Genomic DNA, 13,663 nt, shown 5'->3' with positions numbered 1-13,663 from the left:
GGTGAGAAGAAATGAGCATGTATAATGGAGGATGTAGCCATATGTCTTAGCTTACCTCTTTCCCTCCAGTACAGCTCTTCTGAGCGTGTTCCTTTAATTCCTAGTGAGTGTGGCTTTAGCCTTTAAAAAATGAAGTTATCACCTTACAGTTCTAATAAATACTCATTGACAGTGGTCAGATATCAATACAGTTGTGTTTGGCATCATGTACGCTTATAAAATATTCTGACATCTTGTATGTAGCATGGTTTTGGAATTATTAATGCAAATATGAACAAGCAATGGTTGATGTCTAGAGGCACAGTAGGAGGTAATTGCAGAAATGCCTGAAGGTGCAAGTGCAACACTGCCATGTCTGACACACACCTCTGATTCATGAAAAGCCCCTCATACAAATGTACACAGACTAAACAGTGATGTTGATGCATTGTCCCACAACAGCAGCACAGGGCACAGCTACTAGAAAGAAACCATTAGATGTCCACATTGAACACCATACAAAAGTGAAGCATAAGGTATAGCAGTAAGAACATATACACAACAATCAGCAAGGAACACATTGGATGCATACTAAAGAAATTATATCTACATTGGAATTTTGTCTGTTATCAACGAAAAAAATGTTTCTGCATAACTTGATTGTATTTAACAAACTCTACAGGAATATCTACTTAAAAATTGAAAGTTGACATATTTTCCAGTCAACATTTCATCAGATTAACTTTATCTCATCTGGGAGAATTTCATCATGAGCTTCACTAAGTCAAGTAGTCAGAATTCCAATTTAAAAAAAGAACTACAAACTCTAATAACTTATATTCAAGACCTCACCACAAAGATTGACAAGATTGACTTTAAAATTGATAATTTTAAAGAAAAAGCTACTAAGCAGATGGATCTGCTTCAAGAAGATTTAAAACAGCAATAAATCCAAGTAAGTATTGCAGAATCTGTAACAGACTTTGATGGCCTATTACTAGAAAATGAAAATAACATAGAATTTTTACTTAAGCAAAACACCTCATTCCAACATAAACTGGATGATTTAGAGAACAGATCACGTTGGAATAATATTAGGATCTTCGGACTTCAGAAAAACATAGAGAGAAATAACATGTCATGCTTTCTCAACAGTTGGTTACCAAAATTTCTGGATTTACCTGAGGCTATGTCGCTTGGAATAGAGAGAGCTCACCGGTCACTTACATCAGTAAGCAGCACTAATAGGAAACAACTAAGATCAGTCAAAGTAAAATTTCTCTCTTCATCTGATAAAGATCTAATTTTAAAAACTGACTGATTGAAATCTCCTTTAAAATATAATGACTCTATCATTTGTTTTGACAATGACTACTCAACAATGGTAATTGCCAAGAGAAAAGTGTTTTTACCTTTGATTAAAGAACTGAAAAAAGTTCAGATTAAGACTCATCTCTTGTTTCCTGCAAGGTTGAAGATTTTTCTCCTCGAGGGTCCTTCGATGTTTGAGGATCTTGACTCTGCTCTGGCTTTTGTTAAAACACATAAATTGCTTGAAAAAAATAGAAGCAATGGACTGGGCTAACCCTTCTCTTAAAAGAATGGCTTCTAATTCTACATGGAAATCTACTGAGAAGCAAAAGAGACTAAAAAACAAATGAAATATAACACAGTTTATCCATATACTGTTAACATTATGGACTTTATTTTATTAACAATGTTGTTATGTTATACATTCAAGGTAAGACCTTCTCGTCTCCTTTTTGATGTTTATTTATAATATTTCATTCATACCTTAATTCAAGCCTGTCACAATTTACTATTTTTCTTTTCATTACAGTTACATAATCTCTTATTTTCTATTTCAAATATTTAAACCTAACTTATAATAATCATATTAATAGCACTTGCTTCATAACATAATGGTTTTGCTTAATTTTCTTACCATACTTTATATCTCCACAAAGTTAATATTTATATATCTCTATACATTCAATAACCTTCTATTTAAGATATAACAATATGTTGGGATTCTTTAAGGGGAAGTCTAAAGTAAGAAAAGTGTTTTTCTTTTCCTTTCTCTCTTCTGTACAGATTTCACATTTCACTTTTCCCTCTTTGAGTCTCATGGTATATTCATATAATAGAAAATAACATACTTTTATAACAGTTTTCCTCCTCTTTCTTACATATACTTTGATGGGTAACATTAATCACAAGATGTGTTTTATTATTCCTGTTGAATGAAATTACATAATGTAAACACTGCATGGTATATATGTTACACATTTGTTCAAGTTATGTAACTTGTGTGCGGTATGTGTGCTGCACATCTGTTCAGGTGATGTTGTATATAAATGCGTCAGGTTGTTTAGACTTATCTTTTGTTTCTTTCTTTCTTTTCTCTCTTTTTAATTAATAACAAGGCATATGGGAATCTATACCGGTTAAAAAGTGATGTCTGATGTGCATATGTACTGTAACTAAGATTTTTTTGTAGTAAACATTATGTATATGTTCCATAGTTACAAAGGCATTTTTTCTGTGAATGTTTGACAGTTTGGGACCTACAGAGTTCATGGATCCATGAGCACTCTTGTAAAGTGTGTATTTTGCTGTACTTTGGTGGGTTCCCGTCAATCTATCATTAGAGACAATTTTCTGCACCTTGCTTATCTCGTGCTGCAATTTCACGAGCTAACTCTCTCTCTGAACCTCTCGGTTAGCATTGGAACCATTTCTTTCCTTTTACTTCGCATTCACGGTAATGCGAAGTGGCTTGATGACATCCCTGGCAAGAGACGATCGTTTCCAGGAAGTGTAGACCACATCTTCAGCCGAGAAATGGTTTGGTTATTGTTTTTCTTCTGTAAATCACATTTTAAGATACAGAACAATGAAATCTATGGTCGAGTACAGGATTATTGGAATATTTTTGGCCTTTTCGTATATCTTTGGCTTCCAGAGGCTAGAAAAGTTCAGAATCAACATGAAAAACATGAAAGGGAGAGAGAGGTGAGGGAAGAGGAAGAATGAAGATAACGAACAGTGAAAGCCTCTACTTGTAAACATGTATGTATTTTATTTATTTATTCTGTATATGTATACATTCATTGCAGTCTACCTCTTTCTTTTTTTTCTCTCTTTCCTTTTCTTTCTTCTTTTCTTTTCTTCTTCCAGTTATGTTAATAATATTTCATATTATGATAAATGCTGCCTTTTTAAAGTTAGCTCATACTTAACATACTGCAGTTGTTTTGTTTAAATTTCACAAGAGAGCTTATTTCTATCACCATAGTCTGTTTATTTGTGTAGTAAGGAGTTGAATACCATAATTGTCCTATCTAATTGGCTTTTGCACAAGAAATATCTATACTTTGACAGTGAATGTTTCTGGGCATAATTATTAACTGTATTTGATATGTTTCATTGACTACTGATGCACTGAATATCTCTCAAGGGTATCACTAATAGCAACGTATGTGTCATTAAGGATGCCATTTTGAGTATAATTGACTGCAAAGGTTCATACATGTATAATAACTTTTATTCATGTTTTTTTTCTCTCCTTCTCTTGTATAACATATAAATATAAGGGAAGAGACACAGTATGATTTATGAATATATTATTGCAGATTATAATGATTATACAAACATGTCATTACTTGAGTAGCACAATCTTGATTTTGATAATGTAGGATACATAATATCTAAGAAGAAGTGCTGTATATATAAATAATTCCTTCTATTTATATCAGTTGTAAAGTTGTTGGTAAATCTAGTTAATTCTTTAATATTTCTTTAGATATTTTGACTCATCTCTGAATACAAAAATAATATACTGTATTTTATTTGGTCACCCACATTTATCAATAGGGTATTACTTATATGAGCATATATTCATTCCAGATGAATTATTCTAAAGCTGATTTTTTTGTTTTATAAGAAACTTTGTTCTAGTTTTGTTTCCGATATAAATTACATAATCCATACTATTAGTGGGGTTTGCGTTCTGTTGATACTGTTTAGGGTTTTGATCTGAGTGACTAATGTCATTAGGATTAGAAGTTTATAACTCCAGGTGGGGAACAATGTTGTGTTTTTTTAACCTAGAATATGTAATCATTTTCTTAAAAGAAAGTTTTTTTGACATCCAGTGTAGCTTATTCAAAAAAAGTACAGAATACAAAACTCAAGGAATACATATTTTTCTCAATGATTTTAGATTCACTATAATAATTTTGAACAAATTCATATTTGGAGGGAGATTCTCTTGTTTCATGCAGGATGTTGATATGTCACTAGTACATCACACATTTATAATTATATAGCATTACCACATTGAAAGGCATGTCACTTAACATAAACGGTCTAAACAACCCCTATAAAAGAAGTAATCTATTTAAATATCTAGCCTTTCATAAACCTAATATAATATTTTTACAAGAAACTCATTTAGCAAAAGATACTATTAAATTCTTAGATACAAATAAATATACAATTATTGTAAGCTCAGAGTGTACAAAAAAGAAAAGAGGTGTAGCAATATTGTGGAATAAAGCATCTCCTCTACCCAGAATAATTAAAACATATCAAGATAATAAAGGCTGACTTTGTTTGGCTATAGTAGAATTGGGCAAGAAATTGTATACATTAATAAACAATTATTGGATACCCAGTACTGGTACTAATACTATTAGACACATCTTAAATCAAATAATATCTTTATCTGAGGGCCATATTATTATGGCAGGAGACTTCAATTGTATCCTAGATCCAAAAGATACAACCACTTCAGGCAAAAGAAAAAATACACCACAAGCTAAACAACTAATAAAATTCCTAGATATCTATCTACTTAAAGATATATATAATTTTGTGGACCACAACTCATTACAATACACTTTCTATTCTAATAGACACAAAACATATTCTAGAACTGATAGAATATTACTTTCTACACAGATAATTAATAATCTGGTTAACAGAAAAATCATATTGTGCCTAATTTCTGATCATAATACTATTCTATTTGAACTTAATATTAATAATACCCCTAGCATTCAAATTAAAAGAATCCCGGCATATCTTGCACAGCTTAAAGATTTTTAATCATTTTTAAAAGAAGAGACACAAAACCTTATAAATATAAATTCAACTTCTGACACTCAAGATATATTTATTTGGGATGCTTTAAAAGCTTACTTGTATGGACAAATTAACAAATGGTATTACAACAAGATGAAAGTTTGGGATAAAGACATAAGAATACAGGATAATTTGGACTCATTGCAAATAAAAAATAAAGATAATCTTTCCTCTAAAATATAAGAGATGAGATATACAAATTAAATGAAGAATATAGATCTATTCTTCATCATAAGATGATGATAACTTTAGAAAAATATAAATTTCTTGCTTATTCAGTAAATCCTAAACATTTATCAAACCTTAAAAATAAGACCAAAAGATTAAATAAATATAATTATATTAAAGAAATACACTCTACGAGAAAAAAAGAGAGGTACACAGTATTCAAGATATATTAGAAGAGTTTAGATGTCATTTTCATGAAATCAATATCTACACAACAAATAGAGTCAGAAGACAATATAAGAAATTTTATTATTAAAAACATATATAATAAACCGAACAAACAACAAATAGAAGTTATTGATAAACAAATTACTTTATCAGACATACAAAATCAAATCAATAAACTTAAATGTAATAAAGCACCGGGAAATGATTTAATTATTCCAGAAATATATAAAATTATGCACAAAATGGCTATTACTCTACTGAACAATGTATATAATGTTGCCCAAAATAATAATAATAATACACCCCCATCATGGAAATACACATTCATATCCCCTATCCTAAAATCAAATAAAGACCCAAAATACTATTTCTCTTACAGACCAATATCCTTACTGAATATTGATTATAAGATGTTTATGAGCATATTCTCAGAAAGATTAGAAAGGTTTTTACCCCAATTAATAGAAGAAGACAGACAGAATTTGTTTCTAATAGAAGTACTTTTGATAATATAAAATGAACCCTAGCCATTATTGACTTTTCTCAAAGGAAAAAGAGGAAGTTAACATTAATTAGTCTTGACATAAATGCCGCTTTTGATTCAATTAATTGGAATCATTTGTTTATTCTTCTGGCGTGCCTAAATTTCTCTCATAACTTTATTAACCTTCTAAAACATTTATATGAAGAGGTTTTTGCATATATCAAAATAGGGTCATATATTTCAAATAAATTCCCTATCATAAAAGGTACCAAACAAGGATGCCCTCTCTCACCTCTATTGTTTACTCTGAGTATGGAACCATGGGCAAATGAAATAAGGAATAATAAAAATATAGAGGGCTTGGAGGTATATAAAGACATAATAGCTAAGATTCAATTGTTTGCTGACAATATACTTATCACAAGAGAAAATGACTCCTCATTTCTGTCACTTTTTGAATTGATCAAAACTTTTCAAATGATGTCTGGTTTATCATTTAATGACAATAAAACCAAAATCTTACCCATATACCCTAATAATAAAAAAACTAAATTAAGGACTATACTCATTGTATCCCTAATACAGATCATATTACTTATCTTGGAATTATTCTTGCCAAAGATATAAAATCAATAATACAATTAAATTATAACAAATGCTTGCAAAATATTCAAGATTTCAAATTGGAATACAATACTATTCACTACTGAAGAAAGGCTAACTATTATAAAAATGATAATTTTACCCAAAATGTTATACATTATACAATCTATTCAAATTCTTCCTTCAAAAAAGTTTATTAATAAATTAAACACTCTGATTTTAAGATTCTTTTGGTCCCAAAAAAAAAACAAGAATCACAATTAACCAACACATTAATAGTTGGAATAATGGCGGGATAGCATTTCCAGAGCTAAATCTTTACTCAATCTCCTCTATAATTAGAACAATTTCACAGCTTTTAGATATTACTTATTCAGCTAAATGGAAATCTTTCTGGGAATTATCAACTATGCAGCTTATAATGAGACCTTCAACATATTGATTAGAAATTATAAGTACTCCTATTATATGGATTTTAAAAGATTATTTTGTCACTCATGTTAATCCTAATCATACTGCCAGTTACATACTATTATAATTGACTTTAGGAATTTTATATATAAACATATTAAATACAAAGATTGTGTTTTCTTATTATTCCCCATAGCATTCACACAAGAGAATTTTTTAACCTCAGATTTTAATAAGATTACCTTATTTAAAAATAATGAACTCAAATTTTGGTTCCAATTAACATCTGAATACAAGACCAAATCAGTCGATCATATTATACAGGGATATGCACTTAATAAATCCATATGGTTAGCTATACAAACACTCATAGTATATCTTGACAATAAATTAGAATTGATTTCATCAACTAATAAACACAACACTAAGATATTATTACAATTTTTTCAATCAATTCAATTACATAAACATACTTATTCAGGTAATCTCTCCTTTATTTACAGAGTTTTGAGAGAAGAAACATTTGCTGTCCACATAACTACTGGAATTACTATAACTCAAATAATCTCCAAAATGAGCAAGACAAGGCTAATATACTACAATCAGCAGGGAAAACATCTTTTTCTTTTAAATAGAAAATATATACTTGGAGATTTATGAACAGATCTTTTTACACACCACAATTAATGGATAAAATCAACAAAAACAGAACATTTGTAATAGATGTAACTCTAGTGTAGATATTAACTGGGCTCATATGTTTCTTGATTGTCCTACTTTAAACACCTTTTGGAATAATATAAATTAATTTTTGCAAGTGCTTTTTTCAGATAATTTCTTATTGAATAAATCTTTGGTTATATTTAATATGCCTATTCCACAATGTGTTAGAAAAATAAAATATTCATTACTATGGATCATATTAGCAGTGGCTAGAAAGACCATAATGAAAAATTGGATCTCAAGATATCCTACATTTTCTGAGTTTACTAATACATTAAAATATGTATGTCATCTACATATAAAAAACACAACTTCTAGAACAACTAGAAAGACATATGAACATCATTTGTAGGTTAATGTGCAACATTTGTTGGAAAAGAATGAACCTCCTTCATAAATGTAATTGACTTTCTTCTTTTCATCTGTGAAATAAGCTACAAACTGAGGATTACAGTGTATTCTATATTCTATTCTGTATATTTAGTTAATTTTATATTCATACTTAAATGTGATAAACGTATGTTATTAATTCTTAAATTTGTAATTGATATTATCTTATACACTTCTATGTGGCTGCTTATAAGTTTGTTATAATCACAATCAATAAAATTGTTTTAAAAAATACTGGGAATACAGCAACACAGGTAATTAAATGTGTGTGGAATCAGTGAGATCTGGGAAGTCGCACTTGGAAATATGTCATCATTGGGATTGAAAACGGAAACAGGTCCATATAGGTACAGTGTGTGTTCAGGGTGAGGCAGGTGCAGTACCATATTAAAATGTCATAAGTAACACAGGTATCAGAAGGAGACATACTTGTGCATGATAGAAAGGCAGACAATAATAAAACTTGTAATGTAACAACCAGTGCTGGTTGACTAAGATAACATATTGTTAACCATGACAATATATGGTATATGTCAACTAGCAAGAGATGCAAACATAGAAGCATGAAGTCGCATATAGCATTTCTGTTGACAATATCTGTACTAACATATACCAGTGACAAAGAAGTACTACCTATCACAACTTGAAGCTAGTCATCAAGGCCAAATAAATGATCAGTAAAACCCTGTGGCATCAGACATTTGAAAAACCACCTTCATATTAATTTGTCAGTGATAAGCACATCAGTCATCATTGTCACAGTGTCAGAATGACACAACAGGATACATATTGGAACAATTTTAAGTGTTACTCTAAAGCATTCCCACACTGATGGCTCACACCACTGTTTTGTAAGCCCATGGCATGTCTGGAAACAGCCTATGGTGCTGATTTAAGGAGCTGGATGTCATGACTATACATTTTCAGACACAATGTGGATTGTAGCAGTACTGCGATTTGACAGTCTGGATGTGATTGCTAGGGTTACAGTTGAGTGACCAATAGCATATGTGAATGCACATTGCAGCACAGATGTTTATGTCCGAGGGGCATGTGTGAGTACAATGAGAGGGGGGTCTTCCTCTGCCCACTAAATGTAATCTGCTTACTACAGTTAGGGCATGTAACACCCAGTTCGTACTATAGCACTGTTCTAGCACTGATGTAACAAGGCTTTCAACAGAATGTGCAACAGATATTCTGAACATCTTAGAGTTTATATAGAGGCTCACATATTGACATGACAATGCTGCCATGACTTCTCCATGTCCATGCTCCTGACCTTCATGTAACACATGCAGCTTGTGTGCTGCACAGTTGGTGGCATGGGCCAGAGCATGCAGATCAGAGCCATGATGCCTCTGCAAATGCTCATGTGACTGCAATAGTCAGCGGACACTTTGTGACACATGTCTATGTACATCAGTTGCACTCCCAAGCGTAGCCTCAAATGCAGTATCAGCCTGTTGTGTAGAAGAGTCACATTCATTACCAGACTCTGCATGGGAGAGTGGGTCAAGGTCATCATCATATCCATCATCTGATGTCCCCACATCATCAGAATGGCCAGCCACATTATCCTCTCTATCAAAAGCTATGTCATGAACCACATGGGTGTGTCTTTCAGGCTGGAAAATGAACCCAGTGCAGTGGCCTGTGTGCCATGGGCCTTGATATCTCAGTTAGGCACATCACATTCCATGTTAGGATCAGTGGGCAAGCTACTTGAGGAGGCAGGCAGTGGACATGCTACAAAAAGAGACAGCTGACACATGTCGCTTACATTCACAAAAATCAAATGATGCAGTACAGTGATGAAATCTGGGATGACTATATGATTACCAAGCTAATAATGATCTGGACTTACCTGGACATCATGGTTGTGGGTGGTGCAGGGACCCTATATAACAGAGATATCGCATGAAAGTTACGTATCAAAATATATGACAGATGAGATAAATAAAAATACTAAAACCTCAAAAATTACCAAACAGCATAGAATGTAAACAACAAAACCAAGTAAAAGAATTCTACATATACTGGTAATAAAGAGAGAACTTGGATGCAATAATAATTCAGTTAAGTGCTTTCATTCTTTTTAATACAATAGAACTTCTTCAGAACTTAAAATCTAAGTAACTCTTTCAGTTCAAAAATGGTGCTCAAAAATCATGTGACAATATTCAACCAATCAGATCATTTGTTCAATTTTCCTCAAAACCAGTGTACAAATTTAATAACACAATGTCAGAACAAAAAAAAAAGAAAGAAAGAAAAAAAAAAACAGTGGGCCAGATTCAATATAGCATAATATAGTACACTAAGTGTACACAATATGTATTCAAGAAAATTCTTATCACATTTTTTGTGCTTTCTGTTCACTCAGAAGGATTGCGACAAGTGCACATGTAGTCTACAGTTTGTTGTAACCTTTATGAATCCCTGTCAGTATTTAAAGCTGCAAGAATATCAGTAGGAAAACTAAAATTAGGAGGAAGAAGGTATGAGTTATGTCTGCTTTGTCTGTTCACTCAGTACAGTGCACCTTTAGTGTACCCATAGTGTAGGCATTATTGAATCCCAATGTCTAATCTATGACTATGACAGAAATAAATTATAATTTTTGTGTTGACACAAAACATTTTATATCAATGCTATCATTCTAGTCGAACTTCATAGTTCCCCGAAAATTCACATATACAGACAGCTTCTAAAACACTAAAACTGAATTCCTTAAAGCATGAGCACACCATGGAATGTCTTGCCAGTCACTAAATTATGTTCACAGATCCTGCGAGCAAATTTGCTTATAGTTTTTCCCACATAAAACATGGGCAAGATTCACATTGTGTACAATACACAATTCCTTGAGAACTGCAGTCAAATCTTCCAAAGAAACAAAAGGAAATTTCAAGGGCTTTAATAAGGATAACAGAAGTGTTGCTGATAAGCCTACATTGTTTACATTTCCCACAATTGTAAGAACCAGGATTCAGATGTTCACAATGTTTATGTTGTTCTTCCTTTCTAAGATTGGTTTAATGATGAGGGACATTTTGCACGTGCATATAGGTCTTTCATGTAAAATTTTTGCAAGTTCATGATTTTCCAGAATTATTTTCCAATTAACTTGCAAAATGTCCTTGATTAGAGACATGTCTATTGTGACTGGTAGAGGCAATGTTCTTCTATATGCAATCTCTAAACTTGTTTTTTTCTGTTGGTGTATGTGATTCCGCTAATGTGTCTTCCATCTGAATCTTATGTAAGATTGGTTTTACTTTGTCCATTCTGAGCAATGAAACCTCTTGTTCAATGTTACACAGCCAATTCAAGTGATACCCTCATTCCAGGAAGAACACTTTCAAGATCACTGATTCTTGTCAGAAAATACCATCATTACCCACGAGTCTGCTCACCCTAATAAATTGTCCTTTGCAATGTTATTTTTTGTGTCCTGTGGATGCAGACTCCTTCTGTGCAAATACTTGTTGACAAAAGTTTCTTTTCTAAATATTTTACTCTTAATAGAGTGGGCTACCATGTCTAAAGATAAGCTGATGTCTAAGTAGTTGGCTGTGGTTTGAAATCCACCCACAGTAAACTTTAAGAAAGTAGTACTGCTGTTGACAAAGAATGAAAGACATTTAAGTCATTCCATATAACAATCAAGTCATCTATATATCTCCTGTAGAAGGTGACTTTATGAAACAAATGATGGGTTTTCAAATGTTCTTGCTCCCACCAGGCCATGACGAGATTTGCAAAGACTGGGGCTACACTGGCTCCATGGCTACACTGTCTTCTGTTTGTACAGTCTCTCAGTGAATGTGAAAAAATTGTTATCCAACACCAATTTGATCAGAGCACAGATGCTGCTAATCAAAACAATTTGGAAGTCAGTGTGTTTGGTTAAGTAGTTTCTTACAAATTCTAACCCTACATCATGTTCAGTGCTAGTGTATAGGGATACAACATCCAATGTTACTGAAGGAGGCAGGCATTGGGCATGCTACAAAAAGAGACATACGACATACATCATATACGTTCACAGAAATCAAATGATGCAGCACAGGACTGAAATTTGGGATGACTATATGATTACAGTGCTAATGGTGATATGGACTTACCTGGACATCATGGTTGTGGGTAGTGCAGGACCCTATATAAGAAAGATATCACATGAAAGTTACATATAAAAAAATATGACAGATGAGGTCAATACAAATACTAAAACGTGTCTGACATGTCCTTCTCTGACTCCACCACCAGTGGTGAGGGTTGAAATGCCACTGTCATGTCAGAAGATAGACATACATTAATCATTATTAAGTACATACCAGATATCATGCAGCATTTCACCTGAGGTATAACATACAGCAAATAAGATCGACACATATGGGACAGGCGAGGATGACGTGCAAATTGCAGGTGTCCTGGGCACATGAGCAAGACCATAGTGGTCATGAAGGCCACAGGTGTAATTTTAATAGTAAAATGTAGCAAACAGATACACTGCCTTACTAGGTGCATCCTCCTTGGTTGGTAAGTGTATCATTTGTCATAATGTGGATCCTGTATTATAACATGGTACACAAACATCAACATGTGAGCGTACTCCACAGTCTTGACAATAGACAGAGGCACACAACAACTACAGATCATGTTAAGAGGCAATGGAGACACATATGTGACATATGGTGCTCATGTTAGCCAGATGTACCTGTGCAGGGAGCAAAGCAACATTAATATCCTGGATCACAGGTGTGCTAAACAGTGTTGCAGAATATCAACCATATGAACAACCTTACCACGTCTGTCTGTCTGTATGTGCAGTTTTTTGGCCCATGTCTAGTGATGATGTATCTGTAGGTTAAAATGGCACACAAATAACATTTGAGTATGGTGCACAGTCATAACAGGAAGCAGAGACACACAATGACTATGGATCACACTAACATGACAGAAATTTAATTCAACTCATTAAAGTTAACATTCACGTATCAATGCATTCTGATTTTATCTGCAGCTATGCTAGGCCAGTGTGCTTATTATGCAGGACTGTGGATTATGACTGTATATCAATAGGGACTTCACACATATAAGTTTTACTATTATTTCATAATATATATACTTTTAGAACATCTAATGAACTGTAATGTCCCTTCTTAGCTCAACTGATGTTATTCTCTTCTGAATGGGTTCAAATATCAGTGTAGCCTATTTTTGTAAAAATATTGGTGGGGATTCATGTAATATTGCACACTGCAAATGGAATACCTATATTTGTTTGATAACTTATACAGTAGAGATATTTACACATATAACAAAGTCATGGTACATTGACGCCTATATCTTAGTCCGTGGATGACTATGCATTTCCCCATTATCCAAAAAGCTTCAACAAACATTGTACAGTATACCTCTGTATGTGTGAATGCTGAGTAATACATACATTATTAAAATCTAAATTATAAAATTCACAACACTCTTTTATAATCCATAGCTGCATTCATCAGATTAATGACC

At 32.7% G+C, this 13,663-nt stretch overlaps 1 long non-coding RNA gene across 1 annotated transcript; it reads right to left on the bottom strand.

Moving 5' to 3' along the window:
• Positions 1 to 2,797: 2,797 nt before the first annotated feature.
• Positions 2,798 to 13,003, bottom strand: LOC122788795. Its single transcript, XR_006362736.1, has 4 exons — positions 12,946 to 13,003; positions 12,265 to 12,296; positions 10,002 to 10,034; positions 2,798 to 2,947 (listed from the first exon to the last, which is right to left on the bottom strand). It is a non-coding gene; the product is annotated as an uncharacterized LOC122788795 (long non-coding RNA).
• Positions 13,004 to 13,663: the final 660 nt, after the last annotated feature.

The sequence above is a fragment of the Protopterus annectens genome, chromosome 14.part0 (assembly GCF_019279795.1).
Source record: "Protopterus annectens isolate FY-2018-M chromosome 14.part0, PAN1.0, whole genome shotgun sequence".
Lineage (NCBI taxonomy): Eukaryota > Metazoa > Chordata > Ceratodontiformes > Protopteridae > Protopterus > Protopterus annectens.
The sequence above is the reverse complement of the archived record's forward strand: the minus strand, read 5'-3'. Positions and strand labels throughout refer to the sequence as shown.